The sequence below is a fragment of the Lampris incognitus genome, chromosome 1, assembly GCF_029633865.1.
Source record: "Lampris incognitus isolate fLamInc1 chromosome 1, fLamInc1.hap2, whole genome shotgun sequence".
Lineage (NCBI taxonomy): Eukaryota > Metazoa > Chordata > Actinopteri > Lampriformes > Lampridae > Lampris > Lampris incognitus.
Window position 1 is genome coordinate 58,044,339 of NC_079211.1, and position 27,806 is coordinate 58,072,144.

Consider the following 27,806-nt stretch of genomic DNA (forward strand, 5'->3'; position numbering starts at 1 on the left):
GCTATGTGTCTCAACTGTGCTAAGTGTCTTAACTGTGCTACGTGTCTCAACTGTGCTAAGTGTCTTAACTGTGCTATGTGTCTTAACTTGGCTACGTGTCTCAACTGTGCTACGTGTCTTAACTGTGCTATGTGTCTTAACTGTGCTATGTGTCTCAACTGTGCTATGTGTCTTAACTGTGCTACGTGTCTTAACTGTGCTATGTGTCTTAACTGTGCTACGTGTCTCAACTGTGCTAAGTGTCTTAACTCTGCTATGTGTCTTAACTGTGCTATGTGTCTTAACTGTGCTATGTGTCTCAACTGTGCTATGTGTCTTAACTGTGCTATGTGTCTTAACTGTGCTACGTGTCTTAACTGTGCTACGTGTCTTAACTGTGATACGTGTCTTAACTGTGCTAAGTGTCTTAACTGTGCTATGTGTCTTAACTGTGCTACGTGTCTTAACTGTGCTATGTGTTTTAACTGTGCTATGTGTCTTAACTGTGCTATGTGTCTTAACTGCGCTTAACTGTGCTACGTGTCTTAACTGTGCTACGTGTCTTAACTGTGCTTAACTGTGCTATGTGTCTTAACTGTGCTACGTGTCTGAACTGTGCTACGTGTCTTAACTGTGCTATGTGTCTCAACTGTGCTACGTGTCTTAACTGTGCTACGTGTCTTAACTGTGCTTAACTGTGCTATGTGTCTTAACTGTGCTACGTGTCTCAACTGTGCTATGTGTCTTAACTGTGCTATGTGTCTCAACTGTGCTATGTGTCTTAACTCTGCTATGTGTCTCAACTGTGCTATGTGTCTTAACTGTGCTATGTGTCTTAACTGTGCTTAACTGTGCTACGTGTCTTAACTGTGCTATGTGTCTTAACTGTGCTTAACTGTGCTATGTGTCTTAACTGTGCTATGTGTCTCAACTGTGCTATGTGTCTCAACTGTGCTACGTGTCTTAACTGTGCTATGTGTCTTAACTGTGCTTAACTGTGCTATGTGTCTTAACTGTGCTACGTGTCTTAACTGTGCTATGTGTCTTAACTGTGCTATGTGTTTTAACTGTGCTACGTGTCTTAACTGTGCTATGTGTCTCAACTGTGCTAAGTGTCTTAACTGTGCTACGTGTCTCAACTGTGCTAAGTGTCTTAACTGTGCTATGTGTCTTAACTTGGCTACGTGTCTCAACTGTGCTATGTGTCTTAACTGTGCTATGTGTCTTAACTGTGCTATGTGTCTCAACTGTGCTATGTGTCTTAACTCTGCTACGTGTCTCAACTGTGCTAAGTGTCTTAACTCTGCTATGTGTCTTAACTGTGCTATGTGTCTTAACTGTGCTATGTGTTTTAACTGTGCTATGTGTCTTAACTGTGCTATGTGTCTTAACTGTGCTTAACTGTGCTACGTGTCTTAACTGTGCTACGTGTCTTAACTGTGCTTAACTGTGCTATGTGTCTTAACTGTGCTACGTGTCTGAACTGTGCTACGTGTCTGAACTGTGCTACGTGTCTTAACTGTGCTATGTGTCTTAACTGTGCTACGTGTCTGAACTGTGCTACGTGTCTTAACTGTGCTATGTGTCTCAACTGTGCTACATGTCTTAACTGTGCTACGTGTCTTAACTGTGCTTAACTGTGCTATGTGTCTTAACTGTGCTATGTGTCTCAACTGTGCTATGTGTCTTAACTGTGCTATGTGTCTTAACTGTGCTTAACTGTGCTACGTGTCTTAACTGTGCTACGTGTCTCAACTGTGCTATGTGTCTTAACTGTGCTAAGTGTCTTAACTGTGCTATGTGTCTTAACTGTGCTACGTGTCTCAACTGTGCTATGTGTCTTAACTGTGCTATGTGTCTTAACTGTGCTATGTGTCTCAACTGTGCTATGTGTCTTAACTGTGCTATGTGTCTTAACTGTGCTACGTGTCTTAACTGTGCTATGTGTCTTAGCTGTGCTACGTGTCTCAACTGTGCTAAGTGTCTTAACTGTGCTATGTGTCTTAACTGTGCTACGTGTCTTAACTGTGCTATGTGTTTTAACTGTGCTACGTGTCTTAAATGTGCTATGTGTCTTAACTGTGCTTAACTGTGCTACGTGTCTTAACTGTGCTACGTGTCTTAACTGTGCTTAACTGTGCTATGTGTCTTAACTGTGCTACGTGTCTGAACTGTGCTACGTGTCTTAAATGTGCTATGTGTCTCAACTGTGCTATGTGTCTTAACTGTGCCACGTGTCTTAACTGTGCTTAACTGTGCTATGTGTCTTAACTGTGCTATGTGTCTCAACTGTGCTATGTGTCTTAACTGTGCTATGTGTCTTAACTGTGCTACGTGTCTCAACTGTGTTATGTGTCTTAACTGTGCTACGTGTCTGAACTGTGCTATGTGTGTTAACTGTGCTACGTGTGTTAACTGTGCTACGTGTTTTTAACTGTGCTATGTGTCTTAACTGTCCTTAACTGTGCTATTTGTCTTAACTGTGCTATGTGTCTCAACTGTGCTAAGTGTCTTAACTGTGCTACGTGTCTCAACTGTGCTATGTGTCTTAACTGTGCTATGTGTCTTAACTGTGCTATGTGTCTCAACTGTGCTATGTGTCTTAACTGTGCTACGTGTCTTAACTGTGCTTAAGTGTGCTACGTGTCTCAACTGTGCTATGTGTCTTAACTGTGCTAAGTGTCTTAACTGTGCTATGTGTCTTAACTGTGCTACGTGTCTTAACTGTGCTATGTGTCTTAACTGTGCTATGTGTCTCAACTGTGCTATGTGTCTTAACTGTGCTAAGTGTCTTAACTGTGCTATGTGTCTTAACTGTGCTATGTGTCTTAACTGTGCTACGTGTCTGAACTGTGCTACGTGTCTTAACTGTGCTACGTGTCTCAACTGTGCTACGTGCCTCAACTGTGCTATGTGTCTTAACTGTGCTATGTGTTTTAACTGTGCTACGTGTCTTAACTTTGCTATGTGTCTTAACTGTGCTACGTGTCTTAACTGTGCTTAACTGTGCTATGTGTCTTAACTGTGCTACGTGTCTTAACTGTGCTTAACTGTGCTATGTGTCTTAACTGTGCTACGTGTCTGAACTGTGCTACGTGTCTTAACTGTGCTATGTGTCTTAACTGTGCTACGTGTCTCAACTGTGTTATGTGTCTTAACTGTGCTACGTGTCTCAACTGTGCTACGTGTCTTAACTGTGCTTAACTGTGCTATGTGTCTTAACTGTGCTATGTGTCTCAACTGTGCTATGTGTCTTAACTGTGCTATGTGTCTTAACTGTGCTACGTGTCTCAACTGTGTTATGTGTCTCAACTGTGCTACGTGTCTTAACTGTGCTACGTGTCTTAACTGTGCTTAACTGTGCTATGTGTCTTAACTGTGCTATGTGTCTCAACTGTGCTATGTGTCTTAACTGTGCTATGTGTCTTAACTGTGCTACGTGTCTCAACTGTGTTATGTGTCTTAACTGTGCTACGTGTCTCAACTGTGCTACGTGTCTTAACTTTGCTATGTGTCTTAACTGTGCTACGTGTCTTAACTGTGCTTAACTGTGCTACGTGTCTTAACTGTGCTTAACTGTGCTATGTGTCTTAACTGTGCTATGTGTCTCAACTGTGCTATGTGTCTCAACTGTGCTACGTGTCTTAACTGTGCTATGTGTCTTAACTGTGCTTAACTGTGCTATGTGTCTTAACTGTGCTACGTGTCTTAACTGTGCTATGTGTCTTAACTGTGCTATGTGTTTTAACTGTGCTACGTGTCTTAACTGTGCTATGTGTCTCAACTGTGCTAAGTGTCTTAACTGTGCTACGTGTCTCAACTGTGCTAAGTGTCTTAACTGTGCTATGTGTCTTAACTTGGCTACGTGTCTCAACTGTGCTACGTGTCTTAACTGTGCTATGTGTCTTAACTGTGCTATGTGTCTCAACTGTGCTATGTGTCTTAACTGTGCTACGTGTCTTAACTGTGCTATGTGTCTTAACTGTGCTACGTGTCTCAACTGTGCTAAGTGTCTTAACTCTGCTATGTGTCTTAACTGTGCTATGTGTCTTAACTGTGCTATGTGTTTTAACTGTGCTATGTGTCTTAACTGTGCTATGTGTCTTAACTGTGCTTAACTGTGCTACGTGTCTTAACTGTGCTACGTGTCTTAACTGTGCTTAACTGTGCTATGTGTCTTAACTGTGCTACGTGTCTGAACTGTGCTACGTGTCTGAACTGTGCTACGTGTCTTAACTGTGCTATGTGTCTTAACTGTGCTACGTGTCTGAACTGTGCTACGTGTCTTAACTGTGCTATGTGTCTCAACTGTGCTACATGTCTTAACTGTGCTACGTGTCTTAACTGTGCTTAACTGTGCTATGTGTCTTAACTGTGCTATGTGTCTCAACTGTGCTATGTGTCTTAACTGTGCTATGTGTCTTAACTGTGCTTAACTGTGCTACGTGTCTTAACTGTGCTACGTGTCTTAACTGTGCTTAACTGTGCTATGTGTCTTAACTGTGCTACGTGTCTGAACTGTGCTACGTGTCTTAACTGTGCTATGTGTCTCAACTGTGCTACATGTCTTAACTGTGCTACGTGTCTTAACTGTGCTTAACTGTGCTATGTGTCTTAACTGTGCTATGTGTCTCAACTGTGCTATGTGTCTTAACTGTGCTATGTGTCTCAACTGTGCTACGTGTCTTAACTGTGCTACGTGTCTTAACTGTGCTTAACTGTGCTATGTGTCTTAACTGTGCTATGTGTCTCAACTGTGCTATGTGTCTTAACTGTGCAATGTGTCTTAACTGTGCTATGTGTCTTAACTGTGCTACGTGTCTTATCTGTGTTATGTGTCTTAACTGTGCTACGTGTCTCAACTGTGCTACGTGTCGTAACTTTGCTATGTGTCTTAACTGTGCTACGTGTCTTAACTGTGCTTAACTGTGCTACGTGTCTTAACTGTGCTTAACTGTGCTATTTGTCTTAACTGTGCTATGTGTCTCAACTGTGCTATGTGTCTTAACTGTGCTACGTGTCTCAACTATGCTACGTGTCTTAACTGTGCTACGTGTCTTAACTGTGCTTAACTGTGCTATGTGTCTTAACTGTGCTATGTGTCTCAACTGTGCTATGTGTCTTAACTGTGCTAAGTGTCTTAACTGTGCTATGTGTCTTAACTGTGCTATGTTTCTTAACTGTGCTATGTGTCTCAACTGTGCTACGTGTCTCAACTGTGCTATGTTTCTTAACTGTGCTATGTGTCTTAACTGTGCTACGTGTCTCAACTATGCTAAGTGTCTTAACTGTGCTATGTGTCTTAACTGTGCTTAACTGTGCTACGTGTCTTAACTGTGCTACGTGTCTTAACTGTGCTTAACTTTGCTATGTGTCTTAACTGTGCTACGTGTCTTAACTGTGCTTCACTGTGCTACGTGTCTTAACTGTGCTTAACTGTGCTATTTGTCTTAACTGTGCTATGTGTCTCAACTGTGCTATGTGTCTTAACTGTGCTATGTGTCTTAACTGTGCTACGTGTCTCAACTGTGCTACGTGTCTTAACTGTGCTATGTGTCTTAACTGTGCTAAGTGTCTCAACTGTGTTATGTGTCTTAACTGTGCTACGTGTCTGAACTGTGCTACGTGTCTTAACTGTGCTATGTGTCTTAACTGTGCTATGTGTCTTAACTGTGCTTAACTTTGCTACGTGTCTCAACTGTGCTATGTGTCTTAACTGTGCTATGTTTCTTAACTGTGCTACGTGTCTCAACTGTGCTACGTGTCTTAACTGTGCTATGTGTCTTAACTGTGCTACGTGTCTCAACTGTGCTATGTGTCTTAACTGTGCTACGTGTCTTAACTGTGCTACGTGTCTCAACTGTGCTATGTGTCTTAACTTTGCTAAGTGTCTTAACTGTGCTATGTGTATTAACTGTGCTATGTTTCTTAACTGTGCTATGTGTCTCAACTGTGCTACGTGTCTCAACTGTGCTATGTTTCTTAACTGTGCTATGTGTCTTAACTGTGCTACGTGTCTCAACTATGCTAAGTGTCTTAACTGTGCTATGTGTCTTAACTGTGCTACGTGTCTTAACTGTGCTATGTGTTTTAACTGTGCTACGTGTCTTAACTGTGCTATGTGTCTTAACTGTGCTTAACTGTGCTACGTGTCTCAACTGTGCTATGTGTCTTAACTGTGCTAAGTGTCTTAACTGTGCTATGTGTCTTAACTGTGCTATGTGTCTTAACTGTGCTATGTGTCTCAACTGTGCTATGTGTCTTAACTGTGCTATGTGTCTTAACTGTGCTACGTGTCTTAACTGTGCTACGTGTCTTAACTGTGCTATGTGTCTTAACTGTGATACGTGTCTTAACTGTGCTAAGTGTCTTAACTGTGCTATGTGTCTTAACTGTGCTACGTGTCTTAACTGTGCTATGTGTTTTAACTGTGCTATGTGTCTTAACTGTGCTATGTGTCTTAACTGCGCTTAACTGTGCTACGTGTCTTAACTGTGCTACGTGTCTTAACTGTGCTTAACTGTGCTATGTGTCTTAACTGTGCTACGTGTCTGAACTGTGCTACGTGTCTTAACTGTGCTATGTGTCTCAACTGTGCTACGTGTCTTAACTGTGCTACGTGTCTTAACTGTGCTTAACTTTGCTATGTGTCTTAACTGTGCTACGTGTCTCAACTGTGCTATGTGTCTTAACTGTGCTATGTGTCTCAACTGTGCTATGTGTCTTAACTCTGCTATGTGTCTCAACTGTGCTATGTGTCTTAACTGTGCTATGTGTCTTAACTGTGCTTAACTGTGCTACGTGTCTTAACTGTGCTATGTGTCTTAACTGTGCTTAACTGTGCTATGTGTCTTAACTGTGCTATGTGTCTCAACTGTGCTATGTGTCTCAACTGTGCTACGTGTCTTAACTGTGCTATGTGTCTTAACTGTGCTTAACTGTGCTATGTGTCTTAACTGTGCTACGTGTCTTAACTGTGCTATGTGTCTTAACTGTGCTATGTGTTTTAACTGTGCTACGTGTCTTAACTGTGCTATGTGTCTCAACTGTGCTAAGTGTCTTAACTGTGCTACGTGTCTCAACTGTGCTAAGTGTCTTAACTGTGCTATGTGTCTTAACTTGGCTACGTGTCTCAACTGTGCTATGTGTCTTAACTGTGCTATGTGTCTTAACTGTGCTATGTGTCTCAACTGTGCTATGTGTCTTAACTCTGCTACGTGTCTCAACTGTGCTAAGTGTCTTAACTCTGCTATGTGTCTTAACTGTGCTATGTGTCTTAACTGTGCTATGTGTTTTAACTGTGCTATGTGTCTTAACTGTGCTATGTGTCTTAACTGTGCTTAACTGTGCTACGTGTCTTAACTGTGCTACGTGTCTTAACTGTGCTTAACTGTGCTATGTGTCTTAACTGTGCTACGTGTCTGAACTGTGCTACGTGTCTGAACTGTGCTACGTGTCTTAACTGTGCTATGTGTCTTAACTGTGCTACGTGTCTGAACTGTGCTACGTGTCTTAACTGTGCTATGTGTCTCAACTGTGCTACATGTCTTAACTGTGCTACGTGTCTTAACTGTGCTTAACTGTGCTATGTGTCTTAACTGTGCTATGTGTCTCAACTGTGCTATGTGTCTTAACTGTGCTATGTGTCTTAACTGTGCTTAACTGTGCTACGTGTCTTAACTGTGCTACGTGTCTTAACTGTGCTTAACTGTGCTATGTGTCTTAACTGTGCTACGTGTCTGAACTGTGCTACGTGTCTTAACTGTGCTATGTGTCTCAACTGTGCTACATGTCTTAACTGTGCTACGTGTCTTAACTGTGCTTAACTGTGCTATGTGTCTTAACTGTGCTATGTGTCTCAACTGTGCTATGTGTCTTAACTGTGCTATGTGTCTCAACTGTGCTACGTGTCTTAACTGTGCTACGTGTCTTAACTGTGCTTAACTGTGCTATGTGTCTTAACTATGCTATGTGTCTCAACTGTGCTATGTGTCTTAACTGTGCAATGTGTCTTAACTGTGCTATGTGTCTTAACTGTGCTACGTGTCTTATCTGTGTTATGTGTCTTAACTGTGCTACGTGTCTATACTGTGCTACGTGTCGTAACTTTGCTATGTGTCTTAACTGTGCTACGTGTCTTAACTGTGCTTAACTGTGCTACGTGTCTTAACTGTGCTTAACTGTGCTATTTGTCTTAACTGTGCTATGTGTCTCAACTGTGCTATGTGTCTTAACTGTGCTACGTGTCTTAACTATGCTACGTGTCTTAACTGTGCTACGTGTCTTAACTGTGCTTAACTGTGCTATGTGTCTTAACTGTGCTATGTGTCTCAACTGTGCTATGTGTCTTAACTGTGCTAAGTGTCTTAACTGTGCTATGTGTCTTAACTGTGCTATGTTTCTTAACTGTGCTATGTGTCTCAACTGTGCTACGTGTCTCAATTGTGCTATGTTTCTTAACTGTGCTATGTGTCTTAACTGTGCTACGTGTCTCAACTATGCTAAGTGTCTTAACTGTGCTATGTGTCTTAACTGTGCTTAACTGTGCTACGTGTCTTAACTGTGCTACGTGTCTTAACTGTGCTTAACTGTGCTATGTGTCTTAACTGTGCTACGTGTATGAACTGTGCTACGTGTCTTAACTGTGCTATGTGTCTCAACTGTGCTACGTGTCTTAACTGTGCTACGTGTCTTAACTGTGCTTAACTGTGCTATGTGTCTTAACTGTGCTATGTGTCTCAACTGTGCTATGTGTCTTAACTGTGCTAAGTGTCTTAACTGTGCTGTGTGTCTTAACTGTGCTATGTTTCTTAACTGTGCTATGTGTCTCAACTGTGCTACGTGTCTCAACTGTGCTATGTTTCTTAACTGTGCTATGTGTCTCAACTGTGCTACGTGTCTCAACTATGCTAAGTGTCTTAACTGTGCTATGTGTCTTAACTGTGCTACGTGTCTTAACTGTGCTATGTGTTTTAACTGTGCTACGTGTCTTAACTGTGCTATGTGTCTTAACTGTGCTTAACTGTGCTACGTGTCTCAACTGTGCTATGTGTCTTAACTGTGCTAAGTGTCTTAACTGTGCTATGTGTCTTAACTGTGCTACGTGTCTCAACTGTGCTATGTGTCTTAACTGTGCTATGTGTCTTAACTGTGCTATGTGTCTCAACTGTGCTATGTGTGTTAACTGTGCTATGTGTCTTAACTGTGCTACGTGTCTTAACTGTGCTATGTGTCTTAGCTGTGCTACGTGTCTCAACTGTGCTAAGTGTCTTAACTGTGCTATGTGTCTTAACTGTGCTACGTGTCTTAACTGTGCTATGTGTTTTAACTGTGCTACGTGTCTTAAATGTGCTATGTGTCTTAACTGTGCTTAACTGTGCTACGTGTCTTAACTGTGCTACGTGTCTTAACTGTGCTTAACTGTGCTATGTGTCTTAACTGTGCTACGTGTCTGAACTGTGCTACGTGTCTTAAATGTGCTATGTGTCTCAACTGTGCTATGTGTCTTAACTGTGCCACGTGTCTTAACTGTGCTTAACTGTGCTATGTGTCTTAACTGTGCTATGTGTCTCAACTGTGCTATGTGTCTTAACTGTGCTATGTGTCTTAACTGTGCTACGTGTCTCAACTGTGTTATGTGTCTTAACTGTGCTACGTGTCTGAACTGTGCTATGTGTGTTAACTGTGCTACGTGTGTTAACTGTGCTACGTGTTTTTAACTGTGCTATGTGTCTTAACTGTCCTTAACTGTGCTATTTGTCTTAACTGTGCTATGTGTCTCAACTGTGCTAAGTGTCTTAACTGTGCTACGTGTCTCAACTGTGCTATGTGTCTTAACTGTGCTATGTGTCTTAACTGTGCTATGTGTCTCAACTGTGCTATGTGTCTTAACTGTGCTACGTGTCTTAACTGTGCTTAAGTGTGCTACGTGTCTCAACTGTGCTATGTGTCTTAACTGTGCTAAGTGTCTTAACTGTGCTATGTGTCTTAACTGTGCTACGTGTCTTAACTGTGCTATGTGTCTTAACTGTGCTATGTGTCTCAACTGTGCTATGTGTCTTAACTGTGCTAAGTGTCTTAACTGTGCTATGTGTCTTAACTGTGCTATGTGTCTTAACTGTGCTACGTGTCTGAACTGTGCTACGTGTCTTAACTGTGCTACGTGTCTCAACTGTGCTATGTGCCTCAACTGTGCTATGTGTCTTAACTGTGCTATGTGTTTTAACTGTGCTACGTGTCTTAACTTTGCTATGTGTCTTAACTGTGCTACGTGTCTTAACTGTGCTTAACTGTGCTATGTGTCTTAACTGTGCTACGTGTCTTAACTGTGCTTAACTGTGCTATGTGTCTTAACTGTGCTACGTGTCTGAACTGTGCTACGTGTCTTAACTGTGCTATGTGTCTCAACTGTGCTACGTGTCTTAACTGTGCTACGTGTCTTAACTGTGCTTAACTGTGCTATGTGTCTTAACTGTGCTATGTGTCTCAACTGTGCTATGTGTCTTAACTGTGCTATGTGTCTTAACTGTGCTACGTGTCTCAACTGTGTTATGTGTCTTAACTGTGCTACGTGTCTCAACTGTGCTACGTGTCTTAACTTTGCTATGTGTCTTAACTGTGCTACGTGTCTTAACTGTGCTTAACTGTGCTACGTGTCTTAACTGTGCTTAACTGTGCTATGTGTCTTAACTGTGCTATGTGTCTCAACTGTGCTATGTGTCTCAACTGTGCTACGTGTCTTAACTGTGCTATGTGTCTTAACTGTGCTTAACTGTGCTATGTGTCTTAACTGTGCTACGTGTCTTAACTGTGCTATGTGTCTTAACTGTGCTATGTGTTTTAACTGTGCTACGTGTCTTAACTGTGCTATGTGTCTCAACTGTGCTACGTGTCTTAACTGTGCTACGTGTCTCAACTGTGCTAAGTGTCTTAACTGTGCTATGTGTCTTAACTTGGCTACGTGTCTCAACTGTGCTACGTGTCTTAACTGTGCTATGTGTCTTAACTGTGCTATGTGTCTCAACTGTGCTATGTGTCTTAACTGTGCTACGTGTCTTAACTGTGCTATGTGTCTTAACTGTGCTACGTGTCTCAACTGTGCTAAGTGTCTTAACTCTGCTATGTGTCTTAACTGTGCTATGTGTCTTAACTGTGCTATGTGTTTTAACTGTGCTATGTGTCTTAACTGTGCTATGTGTCTTAACTGTGCTTAACTGTGCTACGTGTCTTAACTGTGCTACGTGTCTTAACTGTGCTTAACTGTGCTATGTGTCTTAACTGTGCTACGTGTCTGAACTGTGCTACGTGTCTGAACTGTGCTACGTGTCTTAACTGTGCTATGTGTCTTAACTGTGCTACGTGTCTGAACTGTGCTACGTGTCTTAACTGTGCTATGTGTCTCAACTGTGCTACATGTCTTAACTGTGCTACGTGTCTTAACTGTGCTTAACTGTGCTATGTGTCTTAACTGTGCTATGTGTCTCAACTGTGCTATGTGTCTTAACTGTGCTATGTGTCTTAGCTGTGCTTAACTGTGCTACGTGTCTTAACTGTGCTACGTGTCTTAACTGTGCTTAACTGTGCTATGTGTCTTAACTGTGCTACGTGTCTGAACTGTGCTACGTGTCTTAACTGTGCTATGTGTCTCAACTGTGCTACATGTCTTAACTGTGCTACGTGTCTTAACTGTGCTTAACTGTGCTATGTGTCTTAACTGTGCTATGTGTCTCAACTGTGCTATGTGTCTTAACTGTGCTATGTGTCTCAACTGTGCTACGTGTCTTAACTGTGCTACGTGTCTTAACTGTGCTTAACTGTGCTATGTGTCTTAACTGTGCTATGTGTCTCAACTGTGCTATGTGTCTTAACTGTGCAATGTGTCTTAACTGTGCTATGTGTCTTAACTGTGCTACGTGTCTTATCTGTGTTATGTGTCTTAACTGTGCTACGTGTCTCAACTGTGCTACGTGTCGTAACTTTGCTATGTGTCTTAACTGTGCTACGTGTCTTAACTGTGCTTAACTGTGCTACGTGTCTTAACTGTGCTTAACTGTGCTATTTGTCTTAACTGTGCTATGTGTCTCAACTGTGCTATGTGTCTTAACTGTGCTACGTGTCTCAACTATGCTACGTGTCTTAACTGTGCTACGTGTCTTAACTGTGCTTAACTGTGCTATGTGTCTTAACTGTGCTATGTGTCTCAACTGTGCTATGTGTCTTAACTGTGCTAAGTGTCTTAACTGTGCTATGTGTCTTAACTGTGCTATGTTTCTTAACTGTGCTATGTGTCTCAACTGTGCTACGTGTCTCAACTGTGCTATGTTTCTTAACTGTGCTATGTGTCTTAACTGTGCTACGTGTCTCAACTATGCTAAGTGTCTTAACTGTGCTATGTGTCTTAACTGTGCTTAACTGTGCTACGTGTCTTAACTGTGCTACGTGTCTTAACTGTGCTTAACTGTGCTATGTGTCTTAACTGTGCTACGTGTCTGAACTGTGCTACGTGTCTTAACTGTGCTATGTGTCTCAACTGTGCTACGTGTCTTAACTGTGCTACGTGTCTTAACTGTGCTTAACTGTGCTATGTGTCTTAACTGTGCTATGTGTCTCAACTGTGCTATGTGTCTTAACTGTGCTAAGTGTCTTAACTGTGCTATGTGTCTTAACTGTGCTATGTTTCTTAACTGTGCTATGTGTCTCAACTGTGCTACGTGTCTCAACTGTGCTATGTGTCTTAACTGTGCTACGTGTCTCAACTGTGCTATGTGTCTTAACTGTGCTACGTGTCTTAACTGTGCTACGTGTCCCAACTGTGCTATGTGTCTTAACTGTGCTAAGTGTCTTAACTGTGCTATGTGTCTTAACTGTGCTATGTGTCTTAACTGTGCTACGTGTCTCAACTATGCTAAGTGTCTTAACTGTGCTATGTGTCTTAACTGTGCTTAACTGTGCTACGTGTCTTAACTGTGCTACGTGTCTTAACTGTGCTTAACTGTGCTACGTGTCTTAACTGTGCTACGTGTCTGAACTGTGCTACGTGTCTTAACTGTGCTATGTGTCTCAACTGTGCTACGTGTCTTAACTGTGCTACGTGTCTTAACTGTGCTTAACTGTGCTATGTGTCTTAACTGTGCTATGTGTCTCAACTGTGCTATGTTTCTTAACTGTGCTAAGTGTCTTAACTGTGCTATGTGTCTTAACTGTGCTATGTTTCTTAACTGTGCTATGTGTCTCAACTGTGCTATGTGTCTTAACTGTGCTATGTGTCTTAACTGTGCTACGTGTCTTAACTGTGCTATGTGTCTTAACTGTGCTATGTGTCTCAACTGTGCTATGTGTCTTAACTGTGCTACGTGTCTTAACTGTGCTTAAGTGTGCTACGTGTCTCAACTGTGCTATGTGTCTTAACTGTGCTAAGTGTCTTAACTGTGCTATGTGTCTTAACTGTGCTACGTGTCTTAACTGTGTTATGTGTCTTAACTGTGCTATGTGTCTCAACTGTGCTATGTGTCTTAACTGTGCTAAGTGTCTTAACTGTGCTATGTGTCTTAACTGTGCTATGTGTCTTAACTGTGCTACGTGTCTGAACTGTGCTACGTGTCTTAACTGTGCTACGTGTCTCAACTGTGCTACGTGCCTCAACTGTGCTATGTGTCTTAACTGTGCTATGTGTTTTAACTGTGCTACGTGTCTTAACTGTGCTATGTGTCTTAACTGTGCTACGTGTCTTAACTGTGCTTAACTGTGCTATGTGTCTTAACTGTGCTACGTGTCTTAACTGTGCTTAACTGTGCTATGTGTCTTAACTGTGCTACGTGTCTGAACTGTGCTACGTGTCTTAACTGTGCTATGTGTCTCAACTGTGCTACGTGTCTTAACTGTGCTACTTGTCTTAACTGTGCTATGTGTCTCAACTGTGCTATGTGTCTTAACTGTGCTATGTGTCTTAACTGTGCTACGTGTCTCAACTGTGTTATGTGTCTTAACTGTGCTACGTGTCTCAACTGTGCTACGTGTCTTAACTTTGCTATGTGTCTTAACTGTGCTACGTGTCTTAACTGTGCTTAACTGTGCTACGTGTCTTAACTGTGCTTAACTGTGCTATTTGTCTTAACTGTGCTATGTGTCTCAACTGTGCTATGTGTCTTAACTGTGCTATGTGTCTTAACTGTGCTACGTGTCTCAACTGTGCTACGTGTCTTAACTGTGCTATGTGTCTTAACTGTGCTACGTGTCTCAACTGTGCTATGTGTCTTAACTGTGCTACGTGTCTTAACTGTGCTACGTGTCTCAACTGTGCTATGTGTCTTAACTGTGCTAAGTGTCTTAACTGTGCTATGTGTCTTAACTGTGCTATGTGTCTTAACTGTGCTAAGTGTCTTAACTGTGCTGTGTCTTAACTGTGCTACGTGTCTTAACTGTGCTTAACTGTGCTATGTGTCTTAACTGTGCTACGTGTCTTAACTGTGCTTAACTGTGCTATGTGTCTTAACTGTGCTACGTGTCTGAACTGTGCTATGTGTCTTAACTGTGCTATGTGTCTCAACTGTGCTACGTGTCTTAACTGTGCTACGTGTCTTAACTGTGCTTAACTGTGCTATGTGTCTTAACTGTGCTATGTGTCTCAACTGTGCTGTGTCTTAACTGTGCTATGTGTCTTAACTGTGCTACGTGTCTCAACTGTGTTATGTGTCTTAACTGTGCTACGTGTCTCAACTGTGCTACGTGTCTTAACTTTGCTATGTGTCTTAACTGTGCTACGTGTCTTAACTGTGCTTAACTGTGCTACGTGTCTTAACTGTGCTTAACTGTGCTATTTGTCTTAACTGTGCTATGTGTCTCAACTGTGCTATGTGTCTTAACTGTGCTATGTGTTTTAACTGTGCTATGTGTCTTAACTGTGCTATGTGTCTTAACTGTGCTTAACTGTGCTACGTGTCTTAACTGTGCTACGTGTCTTAACTGTGCTTAACTGTGCTATGTGTCTTAACTGTGCTACGTGTCTGAACTGTGCTACGTGTCTGAACTGTGCTACGTGTCTTAACTGTGCTATGTGTCTTAACTGTGCTACGTGTCTGAACTGTGCTACGTGTCTTAACTGTGCTATGTGTCTCAACTGTGCTACATGTCTTAACTGTGCTACGTGTCTTAACTGTGCTTAACTGTGCTATGTGTCTTAACTGTGCTATGTGTCTCAACTGTGCTATGTGTCTTAACTGTGCTATGTGTCTTAGCTGTGCTTAACTGTGCTACGTGTCTTAACTGTGCTACGTGTCTTAACTGTGCTTAACTGTGCTATGTGTCTTAACTGTGCTACGTGTCTGAACTGTGCTATGTGTCTTAACTGTGCTATGTGTCTCAACTGTGCTACATGTCTTAACTGTGCTACGTGTCTTAACTGTGCTTAACTGTGCTATGTGTCTTAACTGTGCTATGTGTCTCAACTGTGCTATGTGTCTTAACTGTGCTATGTGTCTCAACTGTGCTACGTGTCTTAACTGTGCTACGTGTCTTAACTGTGCTTAACTGTGCTATGTGTCTTAACTGTGCTATGTGTCTCAACTGTGCTATGTGTCTTAACTGTGCAATGTGTCTTAACTGTGCTATGTGTCTTAACTGTGCTACGTGTCTTATCTGTGTTATGTGTCTTAACTGTGCTACGTGTCTCAACTGTGCTACGTGTCGTAACTTTGCTATGTGTCTTAACTGTGCTACGTGTCTTAACTGTGCTTAACTGTGCTACGTGTCTTAACTGTGCTTAACTGTGCTATTTGTCTTAACTGTGCTATGTGTCTCAACTGTGCTATGTGTCTTAACTGTGCTACGTGTCTCAACTATGCTACGTGTCTTAACTGTGCTACGTGTCTTAACTGTGCTTAACTGTGCTATGTGTCTTAACTGTGCTATGTGTCTCAACTGTGCTATGTGTCTTAACTGTGCTAAGTGTCTTAACTGTGCTATGTGTCTTAACTGTGCTATGTTTCTTAACTGTGCTATGTGTCTCAACTGTGCTACGTGTCTCAACTGTGCTATGTTTCTTAACTGTGCTATGTGTCTTAACTGTGCTACGTGTCTCAACTATGCTAAGTGTCTTAACTGTGCTATGTGTCTTAACTGTGCTTAACTGTGCTACGTGTCTTAACTGTGCTACGTGTCTTAACTGTGCTTAACTGTGCTATGTGTCTTAACTGTGCTACGTGTCTGAACTGTGCTACGTGTCTTAACTGTGCTATGTGTCTCAACTGTGCTACGTGTCTTAACTGTGCTACGTGTCTTAACTGTGCTTAACTGTGCTATGTGTCTTAACTGTGCTATGTGTCTCAACTGTGCTATGTGTCTTAACTGTGCTAAGTGTCTTAACTGTGCTATGTGTCTTAACTGTGCTATGTTACTTAACTGTGCTATGTGTCTCAACTGTGCTACGTGTCTCAACTGTGTTATGTGTCTTAACTGTGCTACGTGTCTCAACTGTGCTATGTGTCTTAACTGTGCTACGTGTCTTAACTGTGCTACGTGTCCCAACTGTGCTATGTGTCTTAACTGTGCTAAGTGTCTTAACTGTGCTATGTGTCTTAACTGTGCTATGTGTCTTAACTGTGCTACGTGTCTCAACTATGCTAAGTGTCTTAACTGTGCTATGTGTCTTAACTGTGCTTAACTGTGCTACGTGTCTTAACTGTGCTACGTGTCTTAACTGTGCTTAACTGTGCTACGTGTCTTAACTGTGCTACGTGTCTGAACTGTGCTACGTGTCTTAACTTTGCTATGTGTCTCAACTGTGCTACGTGTCTTAACTGTGCTACGTGTCTTAACTGTGCTTAACTGTGCTATGTGTCTTAACTGTGCTATGTGTCTCAACTGTGCTATGTTTCTTAACTGTGCTAAGTGTCTTAACTGTGCTATGTGTCTTAACTGTGCTATGTTTCTTAACTGTGCTATGTGTCTCAACTGTGCTATGTGTCTTAACTGTGCTATGTGTCTTAACTGTGCTACGTGTCTTAACTGTGCTATGTGTCTTAACTGTGCTATGTGTCTCAACTGTGCTATGTGTCTTAACTGTGCTACGTGTCTTAACTGTGCTTAAGTGTGCTACGTGTCTCAACTGTGCTATGTGTCTTAACTGTGCTAAGTGTCTTAACTGTGCTATGTGTCTTAACTGTGCTACGTGTCTTAACTGTGCTATGTGTCTTAACTGTGCTATGTGTCTCAACTGTGCTATGTGTCTTAACTGTGCTAAGTGTCTTAACTGTGCTATGTGTCTTAACTGTGCTACGTGTCTGAACTGTGCTACGTGTCTTAACTGTGCTACGTGTCTCAACTGTGCTACGTGCCTCAACTGTGCTATGTGTCTTAACTGTGCTATGTGTTTTAACTGTGCTACGTGTCTTAACTGTGCTATGTGTCTTAACTGTGCTACGTGTCTTAACTGTGCTTAACTGTGCTATGTGTCTTAACTGTGCTACGTGTCTTAACTGTGCTTAACTGTGCTATGTGTCTTAACTGTGCTACGTGTCTGAACTGTGCTACGTGTCTTAACTGTGCTATGTGTCTCAACTGTGCTACGTGTCTTAACTGTGCTACTTGTCTTAACTGTGCTTAACTGTGCTACGTGTCTTAACTGTGCTATGTGTCTCAACTGTGCTATGTGTCTTAACTGTGCTATGTGTCTTAACTGTGCTACGTGTCTCAACTGTGTTATGTGTCTTAACTGTGCTACGTGTCTCAACTGTGCTACGTGTCTTAAATTTGCTATGTGTCTTAACTGTGCTACGTGTCTTAACTGTGCTTAACTGTGCTACGTGTCTTAACTGTGCTTAACTGTGCTATTTGTCTTAACTGTGCTATGTGTCTCAACTGTGCTATGTGTCTTAACTGTGCTATGTGTCTTAACTGTGCTACGTGTCTCAACTGTGCTACGTGTCTTAACTGTGCTATGTGTCTTAACTGTGCTACGTGTCTCAACTGTGCTATGTGTCTTAACTGTGCTACGTGTCTTAACTGTGCTACGTGTCTCAACTGTGCTATGTGTCTTAACTGTGCTAAGTGTCTTAACTGTGCTATGTGTCTTAACTGTGCTATGTGTCTTAACTGTGCTAAGTGTCTTAACTGTGCTGTGTCTTAACTGTGCTACGTGTCTTAACTGTGCTTAACTGTGCTATGTGTCTTAACTGTGCTACGTGTCTTAACTGTGCTTAACTGTGCTATGTGTCTTAACTGTGCTACGTGTCTGAACTGTGCTATGTGTCTTAACTGTGCTATGTGTCTCAACTGTGCTACGTGTCTTAACTGTGCTACGTGTCTTAACTGTGCTTAACTGTGCTATGTGTCTTAACTGTGCTATGTGTCTCAACTGTGCTGTGTCTTAACTGTGCTATGTGTCTTAACTGTGCTACGTGTCTCAACTGTGTTATGTGTCTTAACTGTGCTACGTGTCTCAACTGTGCTACGTGTCTTAACTTTGCTATGTGTCTTAACTGTGCTACGTGTCTTAACTGTGCTTAACTGTGCTACGTGTCTTAACTGTGCTTAACTGTGCTATTTGTCTTAACTGTGCTATGTGTCTCAACTGTGCTATGTGTCTTAACTGTGCTATGTGTTTTAACTGTGCTATGTGTCTTAACTGTGCTATGTGTCTTAACTGTGCTTAACTGTGCTACGTGTCTTAACTGTGCTACGTGTCTTAACTGTGCTTAACTGTGCTATGTGTCTTAACTGTGCTACGTGTCTGAACTGTGCTACGTGTCTGAACTGTGCTACGTGTCTTAACTGTGCTATGTGTCTTAACTGTGCTACGTGTCTGAACTGTGCTACGTGTCTTAACTGTGCTATGTGTCTCAACTGTGCTACATGTCTTAACTGTGCTACGTGTCTTAACTGTGCTTAACTGTGCTATGTGTCTTAACTGTGCTATGTGTCTCAACTGTGCTATGTGTCTTAACTGTGCTATGTGTCTTAGCTGTGCTTAACTGTGCTACGTGTCTTAACTGTGCTACGTGTCTTAACTGTGCTTAACTGTGCTATGTGTCTTAACTGTGCTACGTGTCTGAACTGTGCTACGTGTCTTAACTGTGCTATGTGTCTCAACTGTGCTACATGTCTTAACTGTGCTACGTGTCTTAACTGTGCTTAACTGTGCTATGTGTCTTAACTGTGCTATGTGTCTCAACTGTGCTATGTGTCTTAACTGTGCTATGTGTCTCAACTGTGCTACGTGTCTTAACTGTGCTACGTGTCTTAACTGTGCTAAACTGTGCTATGTGTCTTAACTGTGCTATGTGTCTCAACTGTGCTATGTGTCTTAACTGTGCAATGTGTCTTAACTGTGCTATGTGTCTTAACTGTGCTACGTGTCTTATCTGTGTTATGTGTCTTAACTGTGCTACGTGTCTCAACTGTGCTACGTGTCGTAACTTTGCTATGTGTCTTAACTGTGCTACGTGTCTTAACTGTGCTTAACTGTGCTACGTGTCTTAACTGTGCTTAACTGTGCTATTTGTCTTAACTGTGCTATGTGTCTCAACTGTGCTATGTGTCTTAACTGTGCTACGTGTCTCAACTATGCTACGTGTCTTAACTGTGCTACGTGTCTTAACTGTGCTTAACTGTGCTATGTGTCTTAACTGTGCTATGTGTCTCAACTGTGCTATGTGTCTTAACTGTGCTAAGTGTCTTAACTGTGCTATGTGTCTTAACTGTGCTATGTTTCTTAACTGTGCTATGTGTCTCAACTGTGCTACGTGTCTCAACTGTGCTATGTTTCTTAACTGTGCTATGTGTCTTAACTGTGCTACGTGTCTCAACTATGCTAAGTGTCTTAACTGTGCTATGTGTCTTAACTGTGCTTAACTGTGCTACGTGTCTTAACTGTGCTACGTGTCTTAACTGTGCTTAACTGTGCTATGTGTCTTAACTGTGCTACGTGTCTGAACTGTGCTACGTGTCTTAACTGTGCTATGTGTCTCAACTGTGCTACGTGTCTTAACTGTGCTACGTGTCTTAACTGTGCTTAACTGTGCTATGTGTCTTAACTGTGCTATGTGTCTCAACTGTGCTATGTGTCTTAACTGTGCTAAGTGTCTTAACTGTGCTATGTGTCTTAACTGTGCTATGTTTCTTAACTGTGCTATGTGTCTCAACTGTGCTACGTGTCTCAACTGTGTTATGTGTCTTAACTGTGCTACGTGTCTCAACTGTGCTATGTGTCTTAACTGTGCTACGTGTCTTAACTGTGCTACGTGTCCCAACTGTGCTATGTGTCTTAACTGTGCTAAGTGTCTTAACTGTGCTATGTGTCTTAACTGTGCTATGTGTCTTAACTGTGCTACGTGTCTCAACTATGCTAAGTGTCTTAACTGTGCTATGTGTCTTAACTGTGCTTAACTGTGCTACGTGTCTTAACTGTGCTACGTGTCTTAACTGTGCTTAACTGTGCTACGTGTCTTAACTGTGCTACGTGTCTGAACTGTGCTACGTGTCTTAACTGTGCTATGTGTCTCAACTGTGCTACGTGTCTTAACTGTGCTACGTGTCTTAACTGTGCTTAACTGTGCTATGTGTCTTAACTGTGCTATGTGTCTCAACTGTGCTATGTTTCTTAACTGTGCTAAGTGTCTTAACTGTGCTATGTGTCTTAACTGTGCTATGTTTCTTAACTGTGCTATGTGTCTCAACTGTGCTATGTGTCTTAACTGTGCTATGTGTCTTAACTGTGCTACGTGTCTTAACTGTGCTATGTGTCTTAACTGTGCTATGTGTCTCAACTGTGCTATGTGTCTTAACTGTGCTACGTGTCTTAACTGTGCTTAAGTGTGCTACGTGTCTCAACTGTGCTATGTGTCTTAACTGTGCTAAGTGTCTTAACTGTGCTATGTGTCTTAACTGTGCTACGTGTCTTAACTGTGCTATGTGTCTTAACTGTGCTATGTGTCTCAACTGTGCTATGTGTCTTAACTGTGCTAAGTGTCTTAACTGTGCTATGTGTCTTAACTGTGCTATGTGTCTTAACTGTGCTACGTGTCTGAACTGTGCTACGTGTCTTAACTGTGCTACGTGTCTCAACTGTGCTACGTGCCTCAACTGTGCTATGTGTCTTAACTGTGCTATGTGTTTTAACTGTGCTACGTGTCTTAACTGTGCTATGTGTCTTAACTGTGCTACGTGTCTTAACTGTGCTTAACTGTGCTATGTGTCTTAACTGTGCTACGTGTCTTAACTGTGCTTAACTGTGCTATGTGTCTTAACTGTGCTACGTGTCTGAACTGTGCTACGTGTCTTAACTGTGCTATGTGTCTCAACTGTGCTACGTGTCTTAACTGTGCTACTTGTCTTAACTGTGCTTAACTGTGCTATGTGTCTTAACTGTGCTATGTGTCTCAACTGTGCTATGTGTCTTAACTGTGCTATGTGTCTTAACTGTGCTACGTGTCTCAACTGTGTTATGTGTCTTAACTGTGCTACGTGTCTCAACTGTGCTACGTGTCTTAACTTTGCTATGTGTCTTAACTGTGCTACGTGTCTTAACTGTGCTTAACTGTGCTACGTGTCTTAACTGTGCTTAACTGTGCTATTTGTCTTAACTGTGCTATGTGTCTCAACTGTGCTATGTGTCTTAACTGTGCTATGTGTCTTAACTGTGCTACGTGTCTCAACTGTGCTACGTGTCTTAACTGTGCTATGTGTCTTAACTGTGCTACGTGTCTCAACTGTGCTATGTGTCTTAACTGTGCTACGTGTCTTAACTGTGCTACGTGTCTCAACTGTGCTATGTGTCTTAACTGTGCTAAGTGTCTTAACTGTGCTATGTGTCTTAACTGTGCTATGTGTCTTAACTGTGCTAAGTGTCTTAACTGTGCTGTGTCTTAACTGTGCTACGTGTCTTAACTGTGCTTAACTGTGCTATGTGTCTTAACTGTGCTACGTGTCTTAACTGTGCTTAACTGTGCTATGTGTCTTAACTGTGCTACGTGTCTGAACTGTGCTATGTGTCTTAACTGTGCTATGTGTCTCAACTGTGCTACGTGTCTTAACTGTGCTACGTGTCTTAACTGTGCTTAACTGTGCTATGTGTCTTAACTGTGCTATGTGTCTCAACTGTGCTGTGTCTTAACTGTGCTATGTGTCTTAACTGTGCTACGTGTCTCAACTGTGTTATGTGTCTTAACTGTGCTACGTGTCTTAACTGTGCTTAACTGTGCTATGTGTCTTAACTGTGCTATGTGTCTCAACTGTGCTATGTGTCTTAACTGTGCTATGTGTCTCAACTGTGCTACGTGTCTTAACTGTGCTACGTGTCTTAACTGTGCTTAACTGTGCTATGTGTCTTAACTGTGCTATGTGTCTCAACTGTGCTATGTGTCTTAACTGTGCAATGTGTCTTAACTGTGCTATGTGTCTTAACTGTGCTACGTGTCTTATCTGTGTTATGTGTCTTAACTGTGCTACGTGTCTCAACTGTGCTACGTGTCGTAACTTTGCTATGTGTCTTAACTGTGCTACGTGTCTTAACTGTGCTTAACTGTGCTACGTGTCTTAACTGTGCTTAACTGTGCTATTTGTCTTAACTGTGCTATGTGTCTCAACTGTGCTATGTGTCTTAACTGTGCTACGTGTCTCAACTATGCTACGTGTCTTAACTGTGCTACGTGTCTTAACTGTGCTTAACTGTGCTATGTGTCTTAACTGTGCTATGTGTCTCAACTGTGCTATGTGTCTTAACTGTGCTAAGTGTCTTAACTGTGCTATGTGTCTTAACTGTGCTATGTTTCTTAACTGTGCTATGTGTCTCAACTGTGCTACGTGTCTCAACTGTGCTATGTTTCTTAACTGTGCTATGTGTCTTAACTGTGCTACGTGTCTCAACTATGCTAAGTGTCTTAACTGTGCTATGTGTCTTAACTGTGCTTAACTGTGCTACGTGTCTTAACTGTGCTACGTGTCTTAACTGTGCTTAACTTTGCTATGTGTCTTAACTGTGCTACGTGTCTTAACTGTGCTTCACTGTGCTACGTGTCTTAACTGTGCTTAACTGTGCTATTTGTCTTAACTGTGCTATGTGTCTCAACTGTGCTATGTGTCTTAACTGTGCTATGTGTCTTAACTGTGCTACGTGTCTCAACTGTGCTACGTGTCTTAACTGTGCTATGTGTCTTAACTGTGCTAAGTGTCTCAACTGTGTTATGTGTCTTAACTGTGCTACGTGTCTGAACTGTGCTACGTGTCTTAACTGTGCTATGTGTCTTAACTGTGCTATGTGTCTTAACTGTGCTTAACTTTGCTACGTGTCTCAACTGTGCTATGTGTCTTAACTGTGCTATGTTTCTTAACTGTGCTACGTGTCTCAACTGTGCTACGTGTCTTAACTGTGCTATGTGTCTTAACTGTGCTACGTGTCTCAACTGTGCTATGTGTCTTAACTGTGCTACGTGTCTTAACTGTGCTACGTGTCTCAACTGTGCTATGTGTCTTAACTTTGCTAAGTGTCTTAACTGTGCTATGTGTATTAACTGTGCTATGTTTCTTAACTGTGCTATGTGTCTCAACTGTGCTACGTGTCTCAACTGTGCTATGTTTCTTAACTGTGCTATGTGTCTTAACTGTGCTACGTGTCTCAACTATGCTAAGTGTCTTAACTGTGCTATGTGTCTTAACTGTGCTACGTGTCTTAACTGTGCTATGTGTTTTAACTGTGCTACGTGTCTTAACTGTGCTATGTGTCTTAACTGTGCTTAACTGTGCTACGTGTCTCAACTGTGCTATGTGTCTTAACTGTGCTAAGTGTCTTAACTGTGCTATGTGTCTTAACTGTGCTATGTGTCTTAACTGTGCTATGTGTCTTAACTGTGCTATGTGTCTCAACTGTGCTATGTGTCTTAACTGTGCTACGTGTCTTAACTGTGCTACGTGTCTTAACTGTGCTACGTGTCTTAACTGTGCTATGTGTCTTAACTGTGATACGTGTCTTAACTGTGCTAAGTGTCTTAACTGTGCTATGTGTCTTAACTGTGCTACGTGTCTTAACTGTGCTATGTGTTTTAACTGTGCTATGTGTCTTAACTGTGCTATGTGTCTTAACTGCGCTTAACTGTGCTACGTGTCTTAACTGTGCTACGTGTCTTAACTGTGCTTAACTGTGCTATGTGTCTTAACTGTGCTACGTGTCTGAACTGTGCTACGTGTCTTAACTGTGCTATGTGTCTCAACTGTGCTACGTGTCTTAACTGTGCTACGTGTCTTAACTGTGCTTAACTGTGCTATGTGTCTTAACTGTGCTACGTGTCTCAACTGTGCTATGTGTCTTAACTGTGCTATGTGTCTCAACTGTGCTATGTGTCTTAACTCTGCTATGTGTCTCAACTGTGCTATGTGTCTTAACTGTGCTATGTGTCTTAACTGTGCTTAACTGTGCTACGTGTCTTAACTGTGCTATGTGTCTTAACTGTGCTTAACTGTGCTATGTGTCTTAACTGTGCTATGTGTCTCAACTGTGCTATGTGTCTCAACTGTGCTACGTGTCTTAACTGTGCTATGTGTCTTAACTGTGCTTAACTGTGCTATGTGTCTTAACTGTGCTACGTGTCTTAACTGTGCTATGTGTCTTAACTGTGCTATGTGTTTTAACTGTGCTACGTGTCTTAACTGTGCTATGTGTCTCAACTGTGCTAAGTGTCTTAACTGTGCTACGTGTCTCAACTGTGCTAAGTGTCTTAACTGTGCTATGTGTCTTAACTTGGCTACGTGTCTCAACTGTGCTATGTGTCTTAACTGTGCTATGTGTCTTAACTGTGCTATGTGTCTCAACTGTGCTATGTGTCTTAACTCTGCTACGTGTCTCAACTGTGCTAAGTGTCTTAACTCTGCTATGTGTCTTAACTGTGCTATGTGTCTTAACTGTGCTATGTGTTTTAACTGTGCTATGTGTCTTAACTGTGCTATGTGTCTTAACTGTGCTTAACTGTGCTACGTGTCTTAACTGTGCTACGTGTCTTAACTGTGCTTAACTGTGCTATGTGTCTTAACTGTGCTACGTGTCTGAACTGTGCTACGTGTCTGAACTGTGCTACGTGTCTTAACTGTGCTATGTGTCTTAACTGTGCTACGTGTCTGAACTGTGCTACGTGTCTTAACTGTGCTATGTGTCTCAACTGTGCTACATGTCTTAACTGTGCTACGTGTCTTAACTGTGCTTAACTGTGCTATGTGTCTTAACTGTGCTATGTGTCTCAACTGTGCTATGTGTCTTAACTGTGCTATGTGTCTTAACTGTGCTTAACTGTGCTACGTGTCTTAACTGTGCTACGTGTCTTAACTGTGCTTAACTGTGCTATGTGTCTTAACTGTGCTACGTGTCTGAACTGTGCTACGTGTCTTAACTGTGCTATGTGTCTCAACTGTGCTACATGTCTTAACTGTGCTACGTGTCTTAACTGTGCTTAACTGTGCTATGTGTCTTAACTGTGCTATGTGTCTCAACTGTGCTATGTGTCTTAACTGTGCTACGTGTCTCAACTGTGCTATGTGTCTTAACTGTGCTACGTGTCTTAACTGTGCTTAACTGTGCTATGTGTCTTAACTATGCTATGTGTCTCAACTGTGCTATGTGTCTTAACTGTGCAATGTGTCTTAACTGTGCTATGTGTCTTAACTGTGCTACGTGTCTTATCTGTGTTATGTGTCTTAACTGTGCTACGTGTCTCAACTGTGCTACGTGTCGTAACTTTGCTATGTGTCTTAACTGTGCTACGTGTCTTAACTGTGCTTAACTGTGCTACGTGTCTTAACTGTGCTTAACTGTGCTATTTGTCTTAACTGTGCTATGTGTCTCAACTGTGCTATGTGTCTTAACTGTGCTACGTGTCTTAACTATGCTACGTGTCTTAACTGTGCTACGTGTCTTAACTGTGCTTAACTGTGCTATGTGTCTTAACTGTGCTATGTGTCTCAACTGTGCTATGTGTCTTAACTGTGCTAAGTGTCTTAACTGTGCTATGTGTCTTAACTGTGCTATGTTTCTTAACTGTGCTATGTGTCTCAACTGTGCTACGTGTCTCAATTGTGCTATGTTTCTTAACTGTGCTATGTGTCTTAACTGTGCTACGTGTCTCAACTATGCTAAGTGTCTTAACTGTGCTATGTGTCTTAACTGTGCTTAACTGTGCTACGTGTCTTAACTGTGCTACGTGTCTTAACTGTGCTTAACTGTGCTATGTGTCTTAACTGTGCTACGTGTATGAACTGTGCTACGTGTCTTAACTGTGCTATGTGTCTCAACTGTGCTACGTGTCTTAACTGTGCTACGTGTCTTAACTGTGCTTAACTGTGCTATGTGTCTTAACTGTGCTATGTGTCTCAACTGTGCTATGTGTCTTAACTGTGCTAAGTGTCTTAACTGTGCTGTGTGTCTTAACTGTGCTATGTTTCTTAACTGTGCTATGTGTCTCAACTGTGCTACGTGTCTCAACTGTGCTATGTTTCTTAACTGTGCTATGTGTCTCAACTGTGCTACGTGTCTCAACTATGCTAAGTGTCTTAACTGTGCTATGTGTCTTAACTGTGCTACGTGTCTTAACTGTGCTATGTGTTTTAACTGTGCTACGTGTCTTAACTGTGCTATGTGTCTTAACTGTGCTTAACTGTGCTACGTGTCTCAACTGTGCTATGTGTCTTAACTGTGCTAAGTGTCTTAACTGTGCTATGTGTCTTAACTGTGCTACGTGTCTCAACTGTGCTATGTGTCTTAACTGTGCTATGTGTCTTAACTGTGCTATGTGTCTCAACTGTGCTATGTGTCTTAACTGTGCTATGTGTCTTAACTGTGCTACGTGTCTTAACTGTGCTATGTGTCTTAGCTGTGCTACGTGTCTCAACTGTGCTAAGTGTCTTAACTGTGCTATGTGTCTTAACTGTGCTACGTGTCTTAACTGTGCTATGTGTTTTAACTGTGCTACGTGTCTTAAATGTGCTATGTGTCTTAACTGTGCTTAACTGTGCTACGTGTCTTAACTGTGCTACGTGTCTTAACTGTGCTTAACTGTGCTATGTGTCTTAACTGTGCTACGTGTCTGAACTGTGCTACGTGTCTTAAATGTGCTATGTGTCTCAACTGTGCTATGTGTCTTAACTGTGCCACGTGTCTTAACTGTGCTTAACTGTGCTATGTGTCTTAACTGTGCTATGTGTCTCAACTGTGCTATGTGTCTTAACTGTGCTATGTGTCTTAACTGTGCTACGTGTCTCAACTGTGCTACGTGTCTTAACTGTGCTATGTGTCTTAACTGTGCTAAGTGTCTCAACTGTGTTATGTGTCTTAACTGTGCTACGTGTCTGAACTGTGCTACGTGTCTTAACTGTGCTATGTGTCTTAACTGTGCTATGTGTCTTAACTGTGCTTAACTTTGCTACGTGTCTCAACTGTGCTATGTGTCTTAACTGTGCTATGTTTCTTAACTGTGCTACGTGTCTCAACTGTGCTACGTGTCTTAACTGTGCTATGTGTCTTAACTGTGCTACGTGTCTCAACTGTGCTATGTGTCTTAACTGTGCTACGTGTCTTAACTGTGCTACGTGTCTCAACTGTGCTATGTGTCTTAACTTTGCTAAGTGTCTTAACTGTGCTATGTGTATTAACTGTGCTATGTTTCTTAACTGTGCTATGTGTCTCAACTGTGCTACGTGTCTCAACTGTGCTATGTTTCTTAACTGTGCTATGTGTCTTAACTGTGCTACGTGTCTCAACTATGCTAAGTGTCTTAACTGTGCTATGTGTCTTAACTGTGCTACGTGTCTTAACTGTGCTATGTGTTTTAACTGTGCTACGTGTCTTAACTGTGCTA